Here is a 16654-nt window from a genome sequence, read left to right as displayed (position 1 = left end):
GCAGTCAGTTTTGACTGACACAGCTTAGTTTACTGCCCAAATCTGTAGCTCCATCCTCATCCCAGACAGTCTCTCCAGGCAACTGTAGACAGTCTTGACCTGCATGGCTTCGATTACTGCACACAGCTGTGGCTCTGCCCCTACCCCTGGCAGGGGAGAAAAGAGAGAAGCTACATCAGTTCCTAGGGCAACACAGGCAGCTTCAGCCTCCGCAGTGTACAGTACCAATTGCATCCTCAGTAACTACTACACAACCAGCAAGGGAGAAGAGGGAAGAAACAGATGAAAAGGAGCTGGAAAAATTCCGATTGGCTAAACACAAGCCACTATAAAGTTCCAAATTAAGTTGAACCAGTTTCAGAGGGGTTGTTGCACAAAACTGATCAAACAGAAAACTCTAAGGAGAGAACTGTGCCCAGAATAAATACATCTAGTAAAGCAGATATCAAGACACCTACAAAAAGTTTCAATCCATACCAAGAAACAGGAAGATATGGCCCAAAGGAACAAGCTAAGCCTGTAGGTGACATAGAGGAATTAAGATAATTAATCATAGATGTTCAAACAAATCTCCTTAATAAATTCAATGAGATGGTGTAGCCATTTTATATTATTTATGAATTCCAGAAAGAAATATAGATTATGTTTGTAAACTGGTCAGTTCCTCTGGCATGATAACCCTTTGGTTGTATTAGGTTCAACTGAGACATCTGAATAAATTATTTTGAGATTAGAGCTCTGATCCAACCACATCATTAGAGGATGACTTAGCATTGAGTCCCAGCTGCCTTGGGCTGATAAAACAGACTTCTCACATGGAAGCAGACATGTAGAAGCAGATACGCAGGAAGAGAGAGTGCTCCATAGACACAGCCCTGGGAGGAGAGATGAGCTTGATAGTCTACAGCTGACCTTGTGAAGAGACCAGAGCAGCTGAGCCCAGAAAGAAACCAGCCCCCGGGAGAGAGATGAGCCTTATGCCAGCCTACAGCTGAGATCAGAAGAAGCTTGGACCACGGAGCGTTAAGAGGAAGGAGGAAGGCTGAACCGTCACAGAGATTGCCCACCATCTTGCTTCAACACATGAACACAGACTTTAGGGGAGAAAGTACCTGTTATGGTACCTTGATTTGGTCTCTTTAGGGCCTGGTAACTGTAGGCTTCTACCCCAAATAAATACCCTTTATAAAAGCCAACAGAGTTCTGGTACTTTGCATCAGGACTAATACAGGTGGCTAAAGAGGTTAAGGATATTAAAAAGATACATTCTGGTCTTCTTCATTGTTTTTTTGTTTTGTTTTTTTCCCCTGTATTTTTATCCTCTTCCTTTGGATGGGCCATCATATCCTGTATCTTTGTCCTGTGCTTCTTTGTTGCTCCCTGTATTTTTTTTCTTTTTTTAATGAGATACTGGGAAATGAATCCTAGACCTCATACATGAGAAGCAGGCACTCAACCACTTGAGCTACATCTGCTCCCCTGTACCTTTTAGTATTTTAAAATGTTAACCCTGGAATTTATTCCCTGCGTGGTCTGTTTCCTGGTTTTGTAACTAGCTGGTGATAAGACAAGATTTTCTTGAGCTTCAAGCCCCGGTCAGGAAGGTCTGCCCAAGGCTAATGCAGTATGCAGGGTTTTCCCTGTCTTTCTGGGCCTGTGTCTTGCCCTGGGCTTTTGCCTGTTAGTTGTTTTCAAGATTCTCTGTTTACTGGAGTTCGGTTGTTCCCTCTATTTCCCAGGAGTCAGACCTCCCTCTCCTGGGTGTTTGAAGCCCACAAGCCTTTGTCCCAGATTGTCCACCTCTATAGTTTCTTGTACTCCTTTCATAATCTCAAGCACCTTTTGTCTAGAGGGCAAATTCTGGGAGGAGGGACATGCGAGAGAGGACTTTCCCTAGTCAGTCTTTCCCAGCCAAATCCGGGCCAGGGACCCAAGAAGAGGGTGCAGATCATCTCCACAGTGCCCAAGGAAGGGGTTCAGGAAGGATGCCACGAGCTTCTTTCACAAATCCCTAGAGCTGAGCTTTTCTCCACAGCAAATAAAGCCCTTCCACTAACTGTTCCCCACAGCCCTGAAGAAATGTAGCATCTTTAAGTCTTTTCAACCATGACCTTTGGGACAAGTTGAAACAATCATCCCCCTGAAAGCTGGGGCCCCAGTGATCTGAAATTGCTAATCAAAAGCCCTGTTCACAGGAAGCAGATGTGGCTCAGGTGGCCGGACTCCCGCCTACCACATGGGAGGTTGCTGGTTTGGACCCCAGTGCCTCCTAAAGAAGACAGTGAGCTGGTACAAGCTGACACAAGAGACACAAGAAGAAAAGAAAAAAAAAGCATAACGAGAAGTGAGCAAAGCAGGGAGTGGAAGTTCCCAGTGTCTTCTAAAGAGCACAGTGAGCTTACGCAACAGGCAGGCACAGAAAGCTGGCATGACAAGGTGACACAACAAGAGACGCAAGGAGGAAAAAACACAATGAGAGACAAAACAAAGCAGGGAGCAGAGGTAGCTCAAGTGATTAGGCACCTCTGTCCCACATCAGAGTTCCCAGGTTTGATTCCCAGTGCCTCCTAAGAAACAAGGAGGAAAGCAGATGTGGCTCAAGCAATTGGACTTCTGTAGGAGGTCTAGAATTCAATACCCAGGACCTCCTGGTGAAGGCAAGCTGGCCTACGTGGTGAGCTGGCCCACACAGAGTGCCAGCCCATGTAAAGAGCTGATACAGCAAGATGACGCAGCAAAAAGAGACAAGGAGGAGAGACAATAAGAGACTTAGCAGACCGGGGAGCTGAGGAGACACAAGAGAATGATCACCTCTCTCCCACTCCAGAAGGTCCCGGGATCGGTTTCTGGAGCCACCTAATGAGAATATAAGCAGACACAGAAGGACACACAGCAAATGGACATAGAGAGCAGACAATGGAAGGGGGGGTGGGGAAATAAAGAAAAAATAAATCTTTAAAAAAAAGAAACAAGGAAAATGAACAGATACAGCAAGTGAAAACAAAACAAAATAAAACAAGGAGGTGAGGAGAAATAAAATAAATCTTAAAAAAAAAAAAGCCCTGTTCACTTCCTGACTTTGAAACATACTACAAAGCTACAGTGGTTAAAACAGCATGGTATTGGCATAAAGATAGACACATTGATTAGTGGAATAGAATTGAGAGTCCAGAAATAAACCCTCACCTGTATGGCTGTTTTGGTTTTTTAAAAAGATTTATTATTTATTTATTTTTTTCTCCCCACTCCCTCACTGTTTGCACTTGTGTCTTCCTCGTTTCTTTTTAGGAGGCACTGGGAACCAAACCTGGGGCCTCCAAAGTGGGAGGGAGGTGCCTAATCACTTGCACCACATCTGCTTCCCACCAACTGGTTTTGACAAACTACCAGGGCCACATTACCAGGACAAAACAGTCTCTTCAACAAATGGTACTGGGAGAACTGGATATCCATAACTAAAAGAATGAAAGAGGACCCCATCTCAATCCCTACAAAAGAATCAACCCAAAAAGGATCAAAGACCTAAATATAAAACCCAGGACCATGAAACTACTAGAAGAAAATGGAGGGAAACATCTTCAAGACCTTGTGGTAGGTGGTGGTTTCTTGGATCCTACATCGAAAGCAAGAGCAACAAAAGAAAAGATAGAGACATGGGACCTCCTGAAAATTAAACACTTTTGTACCTCAAAGGATTTTGTCAAAAGGGTGATTCAATGGGAGAAAATATTTGGAATCACATATCCAATAAGGGTTTAATATCCATAATATATAAAGAGATGCTACAACTCAACAACAAAAAGACAAATGACCCAATTAAAAAATGGGCTAAAGACTTGAATAGACATTTGTCCAAAGAAATACAAATGGCAAATAGACACATGAAAAAACATTCAACATTACTAGCAGTTAGGGAAATGCAAATGAGGGGAGTGGATGTGACTCAAGCAGTTGAGTACCTGCCTCCAACATGGGAGATCCCAGGTTTGGAAAAACAATAAACAAAAACAACGAGCAGACAATGGGCAAAAAATCAATGAGCAAGACAACAAGCAGACAATGAGCAAAAACAAAACAAGCAGGGAGCAGATGTGGCTCAAGCAGTTGAGTGCCCACCTCCCACATGGGAGGTCCTAGGTTTGGTTCCCAGTGCCTCCTAAAGGAAAAAAAAACAGACGATGAGCAGACAACGAGCAAAAACAATGGGCAAAGAAAAACAACAAGCAAACAGATGAAGGAGCCATCGGGGGAGGAGGTCTACAATGAGATATCATTTCACACATATTAGAATGACCACTATTAAAAAGACAGAGAACTACAAGTGTTGGAGAGGATGTGGAGAGATAGCAACTCTTATTCACTGTTTGTGGGAATGTAGAATGGTTCAGCCACTGTGGAGGACTGTTTGGCAGTTCCTAAAGAATTCGAATATAGATTTGCCACGTGACCTGGCAATACCATTCTGGATATGTGCCAAGAAGAACTGAGAGCTGTGACATGAACAGATATCTGCATGCCAATATTCACAGCAACATTATTCACGATTGCCAAAAGATGGAAACAACCCAGGTGTCAGTCAACTAATGAATGGATAAACAAACTTTGGTGTATACACACTGTATTAACCAGCCAAAGGGGTGCTGATGCAAAATACCAGAAATCTATTGGCTTTTATAAAGGATATTTATATGGGGTAGAAGCTTACAGTTACCAGACCATAAAGCATAAGTTACTTCCCTCACCAAAGTCTATTGCCACATGTTGGGGCAAGATGGCTGCCAAGAGTTCAGGATTCTTGGGTTCCTCTCTTCCTGGGGCTCCGTTTCTCTCTGGGCTCAGATGCTGTGCTCTCTTCACAAGGCCAGCTATAGACTATCAGGTGAATGGCTCCATCTCTCTCCCCGGGGCTTCTGCCATGTCTAAGGAGCCATCTCTATTCCTCTGTGTGTTTACTTCCCAGGCTCCAGCTCAAACCTCCCTTTTCTGCAGTATGGTTTCTCTGTGAGTCCCCACCCCCCAAGGGGGCAGGGGTGCAACATCCTACTGACGTGGCCCAATCAGAACCTCGGTCATTATTTAATCAAGTAGAAGTAAAACCTCTGAATCCCATACATTCAAATACCCCCAGAGGAAAAGACCACTTTACAAACATAATCTAATATTTCTTTTTGGAATTCATCAATAATATCAAACTGCTACACACATGGTGGAATATTAAGCAGCTGTAAGATAAAATGAAGTTGTGATGCACGTGACACTGTGGATGAACATGGAGGACATTATGATGAGTGAAGCAAACCAGACACAAAAGGACAAATACTGTATGATTGTGCTATTATGAACTAAATATATTGTGTAAAATCATGAAGTTAATAACTAGTATATGGGTCACCAGAAAATAGAATGAGGTTTGAGAATGGAAAGCTGAGGGTTAACTTGTGCAGAATTAGTAAAAAGGTGTTAATCTTTGGAACTGAATAGATAAGGTGAAAATACAAGACAATGTTTGTAACTAGCAGTGCTATTATATGGGTATGACTGCAGTTAAAAGGGAAAGTCTAAGGTCATGTATATTCCTAAAAGGAATGCTAAAAAATGTAAATGGGACTGTGTAGCATGTGAAACATGAATATGGGTAATATTGCATATATAACATTGTTTTTATTTTAAACTGAAAAATATTATGTATGTTTATATTACAAGGTATTAATATCAGGCAAAAAAAAAGTATGCTAAGTGAAAGAAACCAGACACAAAGTACTACATATTATATGATTCCATTTATATAAAATATAAATCAGTTTATAAAGTTAAACAAACAAAAAGTGGTGTGCAGGAGGATCCCTACATTCTGCATGTGCCTTTGCTATGACGTAAAACTTTTTTGAAGACAAAATATAAAAAGTAAGACAGGAATAAATGGAAGAAAATGTCACTGTACATACAGGAAAACAGATCTTACAGTGATGAAAGGCAAAATGTCCAAAAAATTTTTTCCCATTATTTTTTTAAAAGATTTATCTTTTATTTATTTCTTTCCCCTTCCCTGCCCCCCCAGTTGTCTGCCGTGTCCATTCGCTGTGTGTTCTTTTGTGCCCGCTGGTATTCTCGTCAGTGGCACCCAGAATCTGTGTCTGTTTTTGTTGCATCATCTTGCTGCATCAGCTCTCTGTGTGTGCAGCTCCATTCCTGGGCAGGCTGCACTTTTATTGTGCTGGGTGGCTCTCCTTACGGGGCGCACTCTTTGTGCGTGGGGCTCCCTTACATGGGGGATACTCTTGCGTGGCAAGGCACACCTTTGTGCACATCAGCAAGGCGCATGAGCCAGCTTATCACATGGTTCAGGAGGCCCTGGGTTTGAACCTTGGACCTCCCATGTGGTAGGCGGACACCCTATCCATTGGGCCAAATCCACTTCCCTCCATTATTTTTTATCCCAAATTAAAAAAAAACAAATTTTTGTTTTAAATGTTTTTGCATTTTATTTCCCATTTTTAAAACTATCATTATTTTTTCATTTTCTTATTAAGTGTATTTAGCGATTTTACTGGCTTCATTTTTGAAGAAGTTTTAGATCACAGAAGGGTTACAACTGTGGTGGGGGAGAACCTTGAGAGGAGGTTCACCTGGGCATACATACAAGGCATATAAATGTGTTCAAATGTTCATGGGGCATTGTCATGGTGGGTGGAGATTCACACAATAATGAAAGAATATTGAATTCCCATCCTGGGGAGTTCTGCCACATTCTCTGATGAAACAGCAAGAATCTCTCAAGTACAGAGGCAATGGGTAGTGAAGGAAGATGATCCATTGATGGGCCCTTGATGTTGATGACTATGCTTATGAACTTTTACTCTTGAAATTGAAACTTAGCATGGTATTGAAGGGTACCTAAGCATTACCTCCTACGTGCCTCCTTTTTGCTCAAATATGGTCTCTCTCAAAGCCAAACTCAGCAAATAAATGCAATAACTTGCCCCCAGCATGGGATAGGACTCCCAGGGATGTGCCTCCCTGGCACCAAGGGATTACTACCAAGCACCAATTAGCAATGCAACTGGAAAAAGACCTTGACCAAAAGGGAGAAAAGATAAAGACAAATGAGTTTATATGGCTAAGAGACTTCAAAGTGAGTGGGAGGAAGTGGACATAGCTCAAGTGATAGAGCATCTGCCTACCATATGGAGTGTCCAGGGTTCGATCCCCAGGACCTCCTGACCCATGTGGTAAGCTGGCCCATGCATGGTGCTGCTGTGCGCAAGAAGTGCCGTGCCACACAGGGGCACCCCCGTGTAGGGATGCCCCATGCACAAGGAGTGCGCCCCACAAGGAGAGCCATTTTGCATGAAAAAAGCACAACCTGCCCAGGCATGGCGCCACACACATGGAGAGCTGATGCAGCAAGATGATGCAACAAAAAGAGGCACAGTTTCCCAGTTCTGCCAGATAATACAAGCAGACACAGAAGAACACACAGTGAGTGGACAGAGGGAGCAGACAAGGTGGGGGGAAGGGGAGAGAAATAAATAAAATAAATCTTTAAAAAAGAACAACAACAAAAGTGAGTGGGGAGGTCATTCCAAAGGTTATGCTTATGCACGTCTCAGCAGGATCTCACTGACTGCCAAATTAGACACTACCCCAAGTAGTGGGGTTCTCGAGGACTCTCGAGACACCCAGGCACTATGGTCAGGGTAGATAGCTCATGAATTTGGTGCCTTGCCAATGAGCCCTACTTTGGGGTTTTGTTCCCCAGTGTGACAGAATTGGACTCAGTTGTGATTTCCCTACACATGGCTCTTTGGTCCCTTTATTCAAACCTATAGTCAGTGCTGCAGTTGGTAGGTGTATGTCCAAGAGACTTGAAACTTTGGACTGTCCATGTGCCAGCTGGACCCTGAACCTCAATGGAATAGCAATACCTAATCTTCAGTTCATTGGACTTACCCAGGACAACTAAAAAGATGATGATGGACAAACACCATACCAAAGAACCGAGAGAGCCTACAACTTCAAGCAAGAGAGTTCCATCTATCAGTCTTTTGAGCCTGAAGCCCCCTCTCAGTAGAGGTGCAGTGGGCATTACCATCCCAGAATCCTCAGGATTGGGATTCTATGGACTAGAGTGGATTTACTGGTATTCTACTATAGACTTGTGATTCTAGCAATGAAAAAACTTATATCATAGATGTGGAGCCAGTGGCCACTGGAGGTTCTGAGGTCAGGGATAGGGAAAACAGGTGTAATACGGGGATATTTTCAGGACTTGGGAATTGTCCTGAATGACACTGCAATGACAGATACAGGCCATTATATATCCTTCCATAACCTACAGAACTGTGTGGGAGAGTGTAAACGACAATGTAAACTATAATCCATGCTTAGTAGCAATGCGCCAAAATGTGTTCATCAACTGCAATTAATGTACCACACTAATGAAGAATGTTGTTAATGGAGGCAAATGGGGTAGTGTGGGGAGCGGAGCATATGGAAATTCCCTGTATTTTCAATTATAACATTTATGTAATCTAAATATCTTTGAAAAAAAAATTTTTTTAAAGTGGTGTTCATTGATCAGCCATGCCCACCCTTGGTCTTGTGGAAGAGAATTTATATGTTCATTTATGTCACCAGGGAGCTAGCCAGGGGCTGGACCCCACAGCAGCCTACCATGAGTGAGGGATGGGTGCCAGTAGCCACTGCAGAGAGACAATAATTTACTGTTCTTTACTGTAATTTATCAGCCTCTTCCTCCTGCTGTTCTGTGGATGCTGCAGTGTTCTACTTGGCTCTGGAATTGCAAAATAGTTGTTTCAGACAGATTCTGCCTGTTAGTCATTCTGGTGCAAGGACTGAGTCCTGGAGCTCCCTACTCTGCCATCTTCCCACAATCATCTTTTTTTTTTTTTTTTTTTTTTTAAATTTTTTTATTTTTTATTGACTTTGTAATAATATTACATTAAAAATATATATGTGAGGTCCCATTCAACCCCACCCCCCCACCCCCCCTTTCCCCCCCCCCAACAACACTCGTTCCCATCATCATGACACATCCATTGGATTTGGTAAGTACATCTTTGGGCACCTCTGCACCTCATATACATTGGTTCACATCATGGCCCATACTCTCCTCTATTCCATCATGTAGGCCCTGTGAGGATTTACAATGTCCGGTGATTACCTCTGAAGCACCATCCAGGGCAGCTCCATGTCCCGAAGACGCCTCCACCTCTCATCTCTTCCTGCCTTTCCCCATACCCTTTGTCCATTATGTCCACTTTTCCCAATCCAATGCCACCTCTTCTATGTGGACACTGGATTGGTTGTGTCCATTGCACCTTTATGTCAAGAGGAGGCTCAGATTCCACCTGGATGCTGGATGCAATCCTCCCATTTTCAGTTGTAATCACTCTAGGCTCCATGGTGTGGTGGTTGTCCTTCTTCACCTCCATCTTAGCTGAGTGTGGTAAGTCCAATAAATCAGATTGTAGGTGCTGGAGTCTGTTGAGGCTCAGGATCTGGCTATCACATTGTCAGTCCAGAGATTCAAATCCCCTAAATATATCTTAAACCCCAACATTAACTGCACCTCCAGCACATTAGCATGAAAGTCTTATGAAGGGAGATCCCATCTGAGTCCAGATTCATCACACATAAACACCATTTCCAAAGAGGGGCCATCTGCCCTGGTAGTTAACCCCATCGGCCATGACCATAACTCCCATGGGTCTCTTTAGCCCTCAAAGGAACCAATATCTGGGGGTTGTATCTGCTTTATCTGTCTCTCTGACTCTGCTCAGTTGTGCATGAGGGCAAACCTTCTGCCAGCCTCCAGACTCTTTTTTAGAAACTCGTAGCCATATAAACTCATTTCTCCTTTCCATTTCCCCCTTACTTTAGGTCAAACAGCATTTTAAAGTCATGGTATTTTATGTAGACATGGATATTCTGCTGATCCGCATTGAACCTTCCGTATAAGGTCATTTTCCAGTTGCATCATCAGTTGGTAGTTGATAGTGGTCCCTCGTTGCCAGGGAGGCTCATCCCCGGGTGTCATGTCCCATGCTGGGGGGAAGGCATTGCATTTACATGCTGAGTTTGGCTTCGAGACTGGCCACATTTGAGTAACATGAAGGCTGACAGAAGGAAATTCCCAGGCACAAAGTTGCTCTAGGCCTTGTTATTATTTTGGGTTTATCAGCTCACAAGCATAGTCATTAGTATCAGGGGCTCACTGTTGAACCCTCACTCCCTCCCGGTCCCCACCACTGTACCTGGGAGACTGTCACTGCTCCCCTAGGGACCACGACAGAGCACCACTGGCCAGGAACCCAGTACCCCCCCTACTGTGGTTTTTAATTGTTGCCACTATGAGTATATCCAAACATTACCATGCACCCTGGACATATGTTCTGTACAGCTCCCTGTCAGTCATATATCATCTGTCATTGGTATCCCATACCAGTATCCCTCCATTGCCATTGTTGAAACACTCTGTGATCCAGAACTCCCCGAAATTTGAAGCCCAATATAATGTCATGGTCCCTTACTAGGGAATGGCATATAGCGATGAGTTTAAAGGATAGATAAAGAACTTTCCCACAATCATCTTAATCCATTTACCTTTAATATAACTACTGGGAGTGAGTGTGTAGCTCAATGGTTGAGCACCCACTTCCCATGTATGAGTTCCCAGATTCAATCCTAAAAAAATTATTAAAAATAAACTAAAAATAATCTCATTTTAAAAAAGTAACTACTAACAATGTGGGACTTTATTCTGTCATTTTGCTATTTGGTCTTTGTAAGTCTCACCTTTTTTATCCCTCAGTTCTTCTGTTAATGCCTACTTTCATATTTATTGAATTTTTTTTAAATTATTTATTTATTTATTTATTTTAATTACATTATGAAAAATATGAGGTCCCATTCAACCCCACCGCCCCCACCCCCCACTCCCCCCACAGCAATACTCTCTCCCATCATCATGACACATCCATTGCACCTGGTAAGTTCATCTCTGAGCATCACTGCACCCCATAGTCAATGGTCCACATCATAGCCCAGACTCTCTCACGTTCCATCCAGTGGGCCCTGGGGGGATCTATAATGTCCCGTAATTGTCCGTGAAGCACTATCCAGGACAACTCCACGTCCCGAAAATGCCTCCACATCTCATCTCTTCCTCCCGTTCCCCACACCCAGCAGCCACCATGGCTACCGTTCCCACACCCATTCCACATTTTCTCTGTGGACATTGGATTGGTTGTGTCCATTGCACATCTATGTCAAGTGAGGGCTTAGATTCCATATGGGTACTGGATGCACTCCTCCCGCTTCCAGTTGTAGACACTCTAGGCTCCATGTTGTGGTGGTTGACCTTCTTCAACTCCATGTTAGCTGAGTGGAGTAAGTCCAATAAATCAAAGTGTAGGAGCTGAAGTCTGTTGAGGCTCTGGGCCTGGGTGTCATATTATCAGTCCAGAGATTCAAATCCCCTACATATATCTTAAACCCAGCACCGACTACAATTCCAATAAAGTAGCATGCAAGTCTTGTGAAAAGAGATCCCCTCTGAGTCCAATTCCATCACGCAGAAACACCAGCTCCAAAGAAGGGCTATCTGTCGTGGCAGTGAACCCCTTCTGCCATGACCATAGAACCCGTGGGTCTCTTTATCCCTCAAAAGAACCAATACCTGGGGTTGTATCTACCTTATCTGTCTCTTAGACTCTGTTCAGTTGTACATAGGGGTATTCCTTCTGACAACCTCCAGACTCTTTTTTAGAGACTCACAGCCTTATAATCTCATTTCTCCTTTCCATTTCCCCCTTACATTAGGTCAAACAGCTTCCCGAAGTCATGTCATTATATGTAGACAGGTATATTCTGCTGTTCCGCATTGAATCTTTAATTCAAGGTCATTTTCTAGTTGCTTCTTCAGCTGGTATGTGGTAGTGATCCCTCGGTGCCAGGGAGGCTCATCCCCAGGTGTCATGTCCCACGCTGGGGGGAATGCATCGCATCTACACGCTGAGTTTGGCTGTGAGAGTGGCCACATTTGAGTAACATGCAGGCTGTCAGGAGGAAACCCCCAGGCACAATGCTAGTCTAGGCCTTGTTCTTATTGCAGGTGTATAGGCTCAAAAGTGTAACCATTAGTATCACGAGCCCACTGTTGGGCCCTATTGAATTTTTTGTACTGCACCATTTTGAGTCCCTTCTCATTTTTTTCTGTTTATATTTTTCATATATAAACTGAAAGAGGAAAGTGGATGTGGCTCAGGTGATAGGGCCTCCGCCTACCATATGGGAGGACCCAGGTTCAATCCCTGGGGCCTCCTGGTGAAAAAGAAGAGAAAGCAGGGAAACGGACTTTGGCCCAGTGGTTAGGGCGTCCGTCTACCACATGGGAGGTCCGCGGTTCAAACCCCGGGCCTCCTTGACCCGTGTGGAGCTGGCCATGTGCAGTGCTGATGCGCGCAAGGAGTGCCGTGCCACGCAAGGGTGTCCCCCGCGTAGGGGAGCCCCACGCACAAGGAGTGCACCCGTGAGGAAAGCCGCCCAGCGTGAAAAGAAAGAGCAGCCTGCCCAGGAATGGCGCCGCCCACACTTCCCGTGCCGCTGACGACAACAGAAGCGGACAAAGAAACAAGACGCAGCAAATAGACACCAAGAACAGACAACCAGGGGAGGGGGGGAAATTAAATAAATAAATAAATCTTTAAAAAAAAAAAAAAAAAAAAGAAGAGAAAGCATGCCTGCGTTGCAAGTCAGTGCCCACGTGGCAAGCCGAGTGCCCCCGTGGTGAGCCGAGTATGCGTATGGGTGCCTGCGTGGCAAGCCAAGGGCCCATGCAGTGAGCCAAGTGCCCGCATGGTGAGCTGAATGCCTGTGTGGCAAAGCAAGGGCCCGCATGGTGAGCCAAGAGCCTGCTCAGCAAGCTGAATGCCCATGCAGAGAGCCAGTGCCCACGCAAATGAGTCACACAGCAAGATGATGACACGACAAAAGAGAGACAAAGGGGAGAGTAAAGGTGAAGCTCAGTAGAGACCAGGAATTGAGGTGGCGCAATTGACAGGGAACCTCTTTCCACATCAGAGGACCCCAGGATCAAATTCCAGTGAATCCTAGAGGAGAAAGACAAGAAGACAAAAAAAACACACAAAAACTAGAAAGAAATGTGTTTTCCTTGTGGTCACCATTGGGGCTAAAATTTAACATCGTAATCCTATCACAATCGTGTTTGATTTGATGCCAACTTAACTGCAATAGCAGACACATATACTTTTTCTATAGTCCTCCATTCCCTCATCTTTTTGTTTTGCTTGTTCTAGATTATACCCTTATACCTAGATATAAGATATCTATAAGAAATTATGACAAAGCCATATTTTTATCATTACTTCTTATTCATTTGCATTTTAGAACCTCTAACAAGTAAAAATCAGAGTTACATACCAAAAAACACAATACAATAGTACTGGCACTTATAATTACCCCTATGGTTTCCTATATTGGAGGTCTTTTATCTCTTTATTCCAATTGGAATAAAGTGTCTAGTGTCCTTTCCTTTCAGTCTGAGGAACTCAGAGCATTGCTTGTAGGGGAGATCTAGTGGTAACAAACTCCCTCAGTTTTTGTTTGTCTGGGAATGTCTTAATTGCCCCCTTGTTTTTGTAAGACAGTCTTGCCAGATGTAAAATTCTTCACTGGCAATTGCTTTCTTTCAGCACCTTAAATAATTTGTCTCACTGCCGTCTTGCCTCCGTGGTTTCTGATGAGAAATCAGCACTCAATCTTCTTGGAACTCTGCGGCTGGGGCGGCTTGCACCCCGACGCTGACGGGGGGGTTTGGAGGGGTCAGCTGGCTGCAAAGGCGTCTGAGGCTGCGGCAGACAGCCTCAGAGGGGCTCTCAGGCGTGGAGGACGCGCGGCGAGGGGAGAAAGAATGCCGCGGAGACCAGGTCTGGTACGCAAGTCCGGTTTATTGCGGAAGGGGACACAGCTTTATAGGGTTAGGGACTGCGTGGAGGGATTTGATAGGTGCGGGCAGGTACTGCTTCCTGATAGGTGATTGTAAGCGGTTGCTAGGCAGAGGGCTGGCTGAGAGGTTTGGAATAGGGGAGGGGAAAGGGGGAGTGAGAGCTGGCCGGATGTTGGGCTAGGCGGGAGATTAAAAGGGGGAGGGCAGCGCCAGCCAGCCGTTAGCAGCAAAGGCCTAGTCAGGCGTAGTCACCTTATCTAGGCCCAGTGGGCAAAGGCGGTATCACTTCTTGCCGCATCGTTTGCTACTGTGGCAAGCCAGGTGCTCTTCCTCCCACATAACTCCCTTGTACATACATGATATTTTTCTCTTGTAGCCTTTAGAACTCTCTCTTTGTCCTTAGCATTCACTAGTTAGACTACTATGTGTTTGGGAATTGTTCTCTTTGAGTTTATTACATTTGGAGTTCAGTGGGATTTTTGAATGTCTTTCATTAAATTTGGCAAGTTTTCTGCCGTTATAGATTTGAATATTCTGTCTCTTTCTTTCTTCTTCTCCTGGGACTCCCATAATGCACATATTGATACATTTGATGATGTCCTATATTTCTCATAGGCTCTGTTCACCTTGTTTCATTCTTTTATTTTTCTCTGCTCCTCAGTCTGAATGATTACAATTGCTTTATCTTCAAATTCACTGATTCTTTCTTCTGCCATCTCTAATCTGTTCTTGAAACCCTCTAGAGAATTTTTAGTTTTAGCTTTTTGTGGTCTTCAACTCTAGTATTTCTGTTTGGTTCCTTTAAAATTTTTTTCTCTCTTTATTGGGATACTCACATTGTTCACTCATTGTGTTCCTGATATCCTTTAGTTCTTTCTCCATGTTTTCCTTTACTCTTTGAGTATAGATCATTTTTAAAAAAATTCTTTGTCTGGTATACCCAGAGTCTCATATTCTTTATTGATGATTTCTGAATTTTTATCTTGTTCCTTTAGGTGGGCATGATTTCCTGTTTCTTGGTTTGTCTTGTAATCTTTGTTATAAACTGTAGATTTTAATGTGTTAACTCTGGGATTTAGTCCCTGAGTTGTCCTTAACTTTGGGTCTAGCTAGTGATATGAGAGAGATTTTCTTGAGGAATTCACACAAACAAACAAACCATTCATAGTCTTTGCAAACTGTCTCTGCCCTGGCTGGTGCTCTCTAGAGTTTAGCCCTCCTATCAAGAAGATCAAGGGAGTGGATGTAGCTCAGTGGTTGAGCACCTGCTTCCCATGTATGAGGTCCTGGGCTCAATCCCCAGTAATTCCTTTAAAAAAAAAGAAAGAAAGGGGGAAAAAAAGATCAGCCCAAGGTGAAAGCGCAAGGTCTCTCAGACTTGTCTGAGCTTTTGTCTCCTCCTCCTGACCTTAGGAATTCCTTTGTTTACAATAATTCAAAAGCTCCCTCTACTATCAGTGAAATAGACTTCGTCCCCCCTACTGGGTCCTCTACTGTGTGTTTTAAAGCCTGTAATCGATTGCTCCAGGCCACTTTGATTTAATTGTTTCTTACACCGCTTTAGCTGTCTTGAAAGCTGCTTCTGCCAAATTTTCAAGGGGCAAGCCAGAGATGAGTGTCCTGGCTCAGTCTTTCAAACTTGCACCCAGTAGATTAGCACTGACAGGCTGGCACCCCAGAGTGTGTACAGAGGTCCTCTGCTCCCTCCAGAACTAAGCCTGATGTGGGTTATGGGTGGCAGGCTCTTTGTCTCTTCAGAGATAACCTAAACTATCTGTGACTTGTGGGTGTGGAATGATGAAAGGCTGCAGTCCTGCCTTTGGTTAGCAGGAGACAGTTTAACAATGCAAGGTCTATAAACTTTAAGTATTCAGGGGAAACGCAAAGCAAATATGCTAAAAGCTTATCGAATGCCTGAGGTCCATGCTAAAAGCTTACTAAGATGTGGAAATATATGCTAATTCAAGCCTATTGAGAACTGAAACAAAAGGGCCATTTGGCCTTTCCTCTTGTATAAAAGGGACTAAAAAATCTTGTTCAGGGCTTGGGATTCAAACAGAAAGTTCCCAAGTCCGGCCGGCCGTCAATAAACCATTTTTCTTCTCAAAATCATTCCTGAGTCCTGGCCTCTCTATACTCAAGTAATTGAACTTCTCTCAAATTCTACAACATTTTGGCAACCACGAACGGACAACAAATGAAGGCCAGAGATGGTAGCATTTTGCTGCCCCTTCCAAATCCCCGAGGAAGCCGGGGGGACTCGGGTGAACCCCAAATCTGGGCGCCCCTGTATTAAATTTAATCCAGAAAAGATGTGGGCTCCACCAGAATCTTCCCGACAAAAATCGAGGGCAATGGAAGGTCTGAAGAGAAAGATTCTGGGAACGAAAAAGAACTCCGAACATGGAAGAAGATAAGACTCCCCGGGTGAGCACAGTCTGGAAGGCCCTAGCTTTAATTGCTAGGAAGGGGAGGCTGATCACCTCCCGAGAGAACACTAGTAGCCCCAGAAAGTTGGGGGGAAGCCGTTCTCTCTAGGCTTGGGAAAAGGAGAAAAACCGGGGAAAAGCCCTGGTGTTTTGGGTTTGTCTAACTGCATGTTAGAATCTGGTACTGGTCTCACATCCACTGAAGGAGTGGAGTCTTGATTTTAATAGGAAGGGT

The 16654-nt window shown here is 44.0% G+C and overlaps 1 long non-coding RNA gene across 2 annotated transcripts in view; it reads right to left on the bottom strand.

The window, feature by feature from the left end:
• Window positions 1-16654, bottom strand: part of LOC111762624 (uncharacterized) — a 47993-nt gene that overhangs the window by 21900 nt on the left and 9439 nt on the right. The window contains exon 3 of one of the 2 annotated variants that reach the window (XR_009183610.2): window positions 33-146. The exons of the other annotated variant lie outside the window; for it this stretch is intronic. This is a non-coding gene — a long non-coding RNA (uncharacterized lncRNA). Of the gene's footprint in view, window positions 1-32; window positions 147-16654 lie in introns of those variants that run through there. 2 annotated transcript variants of the gene reach the window in all.

Source organism: Dasypus novemcinctus, chromosome 26 (assembly GCF_030445035.2).
Source record: "Dasypus novemcinctus isolate mDasNov1 chromosome 26, mDasNov1.1.hap2, whole genome shotgun sequence".
NCBI lineage: Eukaryota > Metazoa > Chordata > Mammalia > Cingulata > Dasypodidae > Dasypus > Dasypus novemcinctus.
This window is presented reverse-complemented; position numbering and strand designations above follow the sequence as displayed.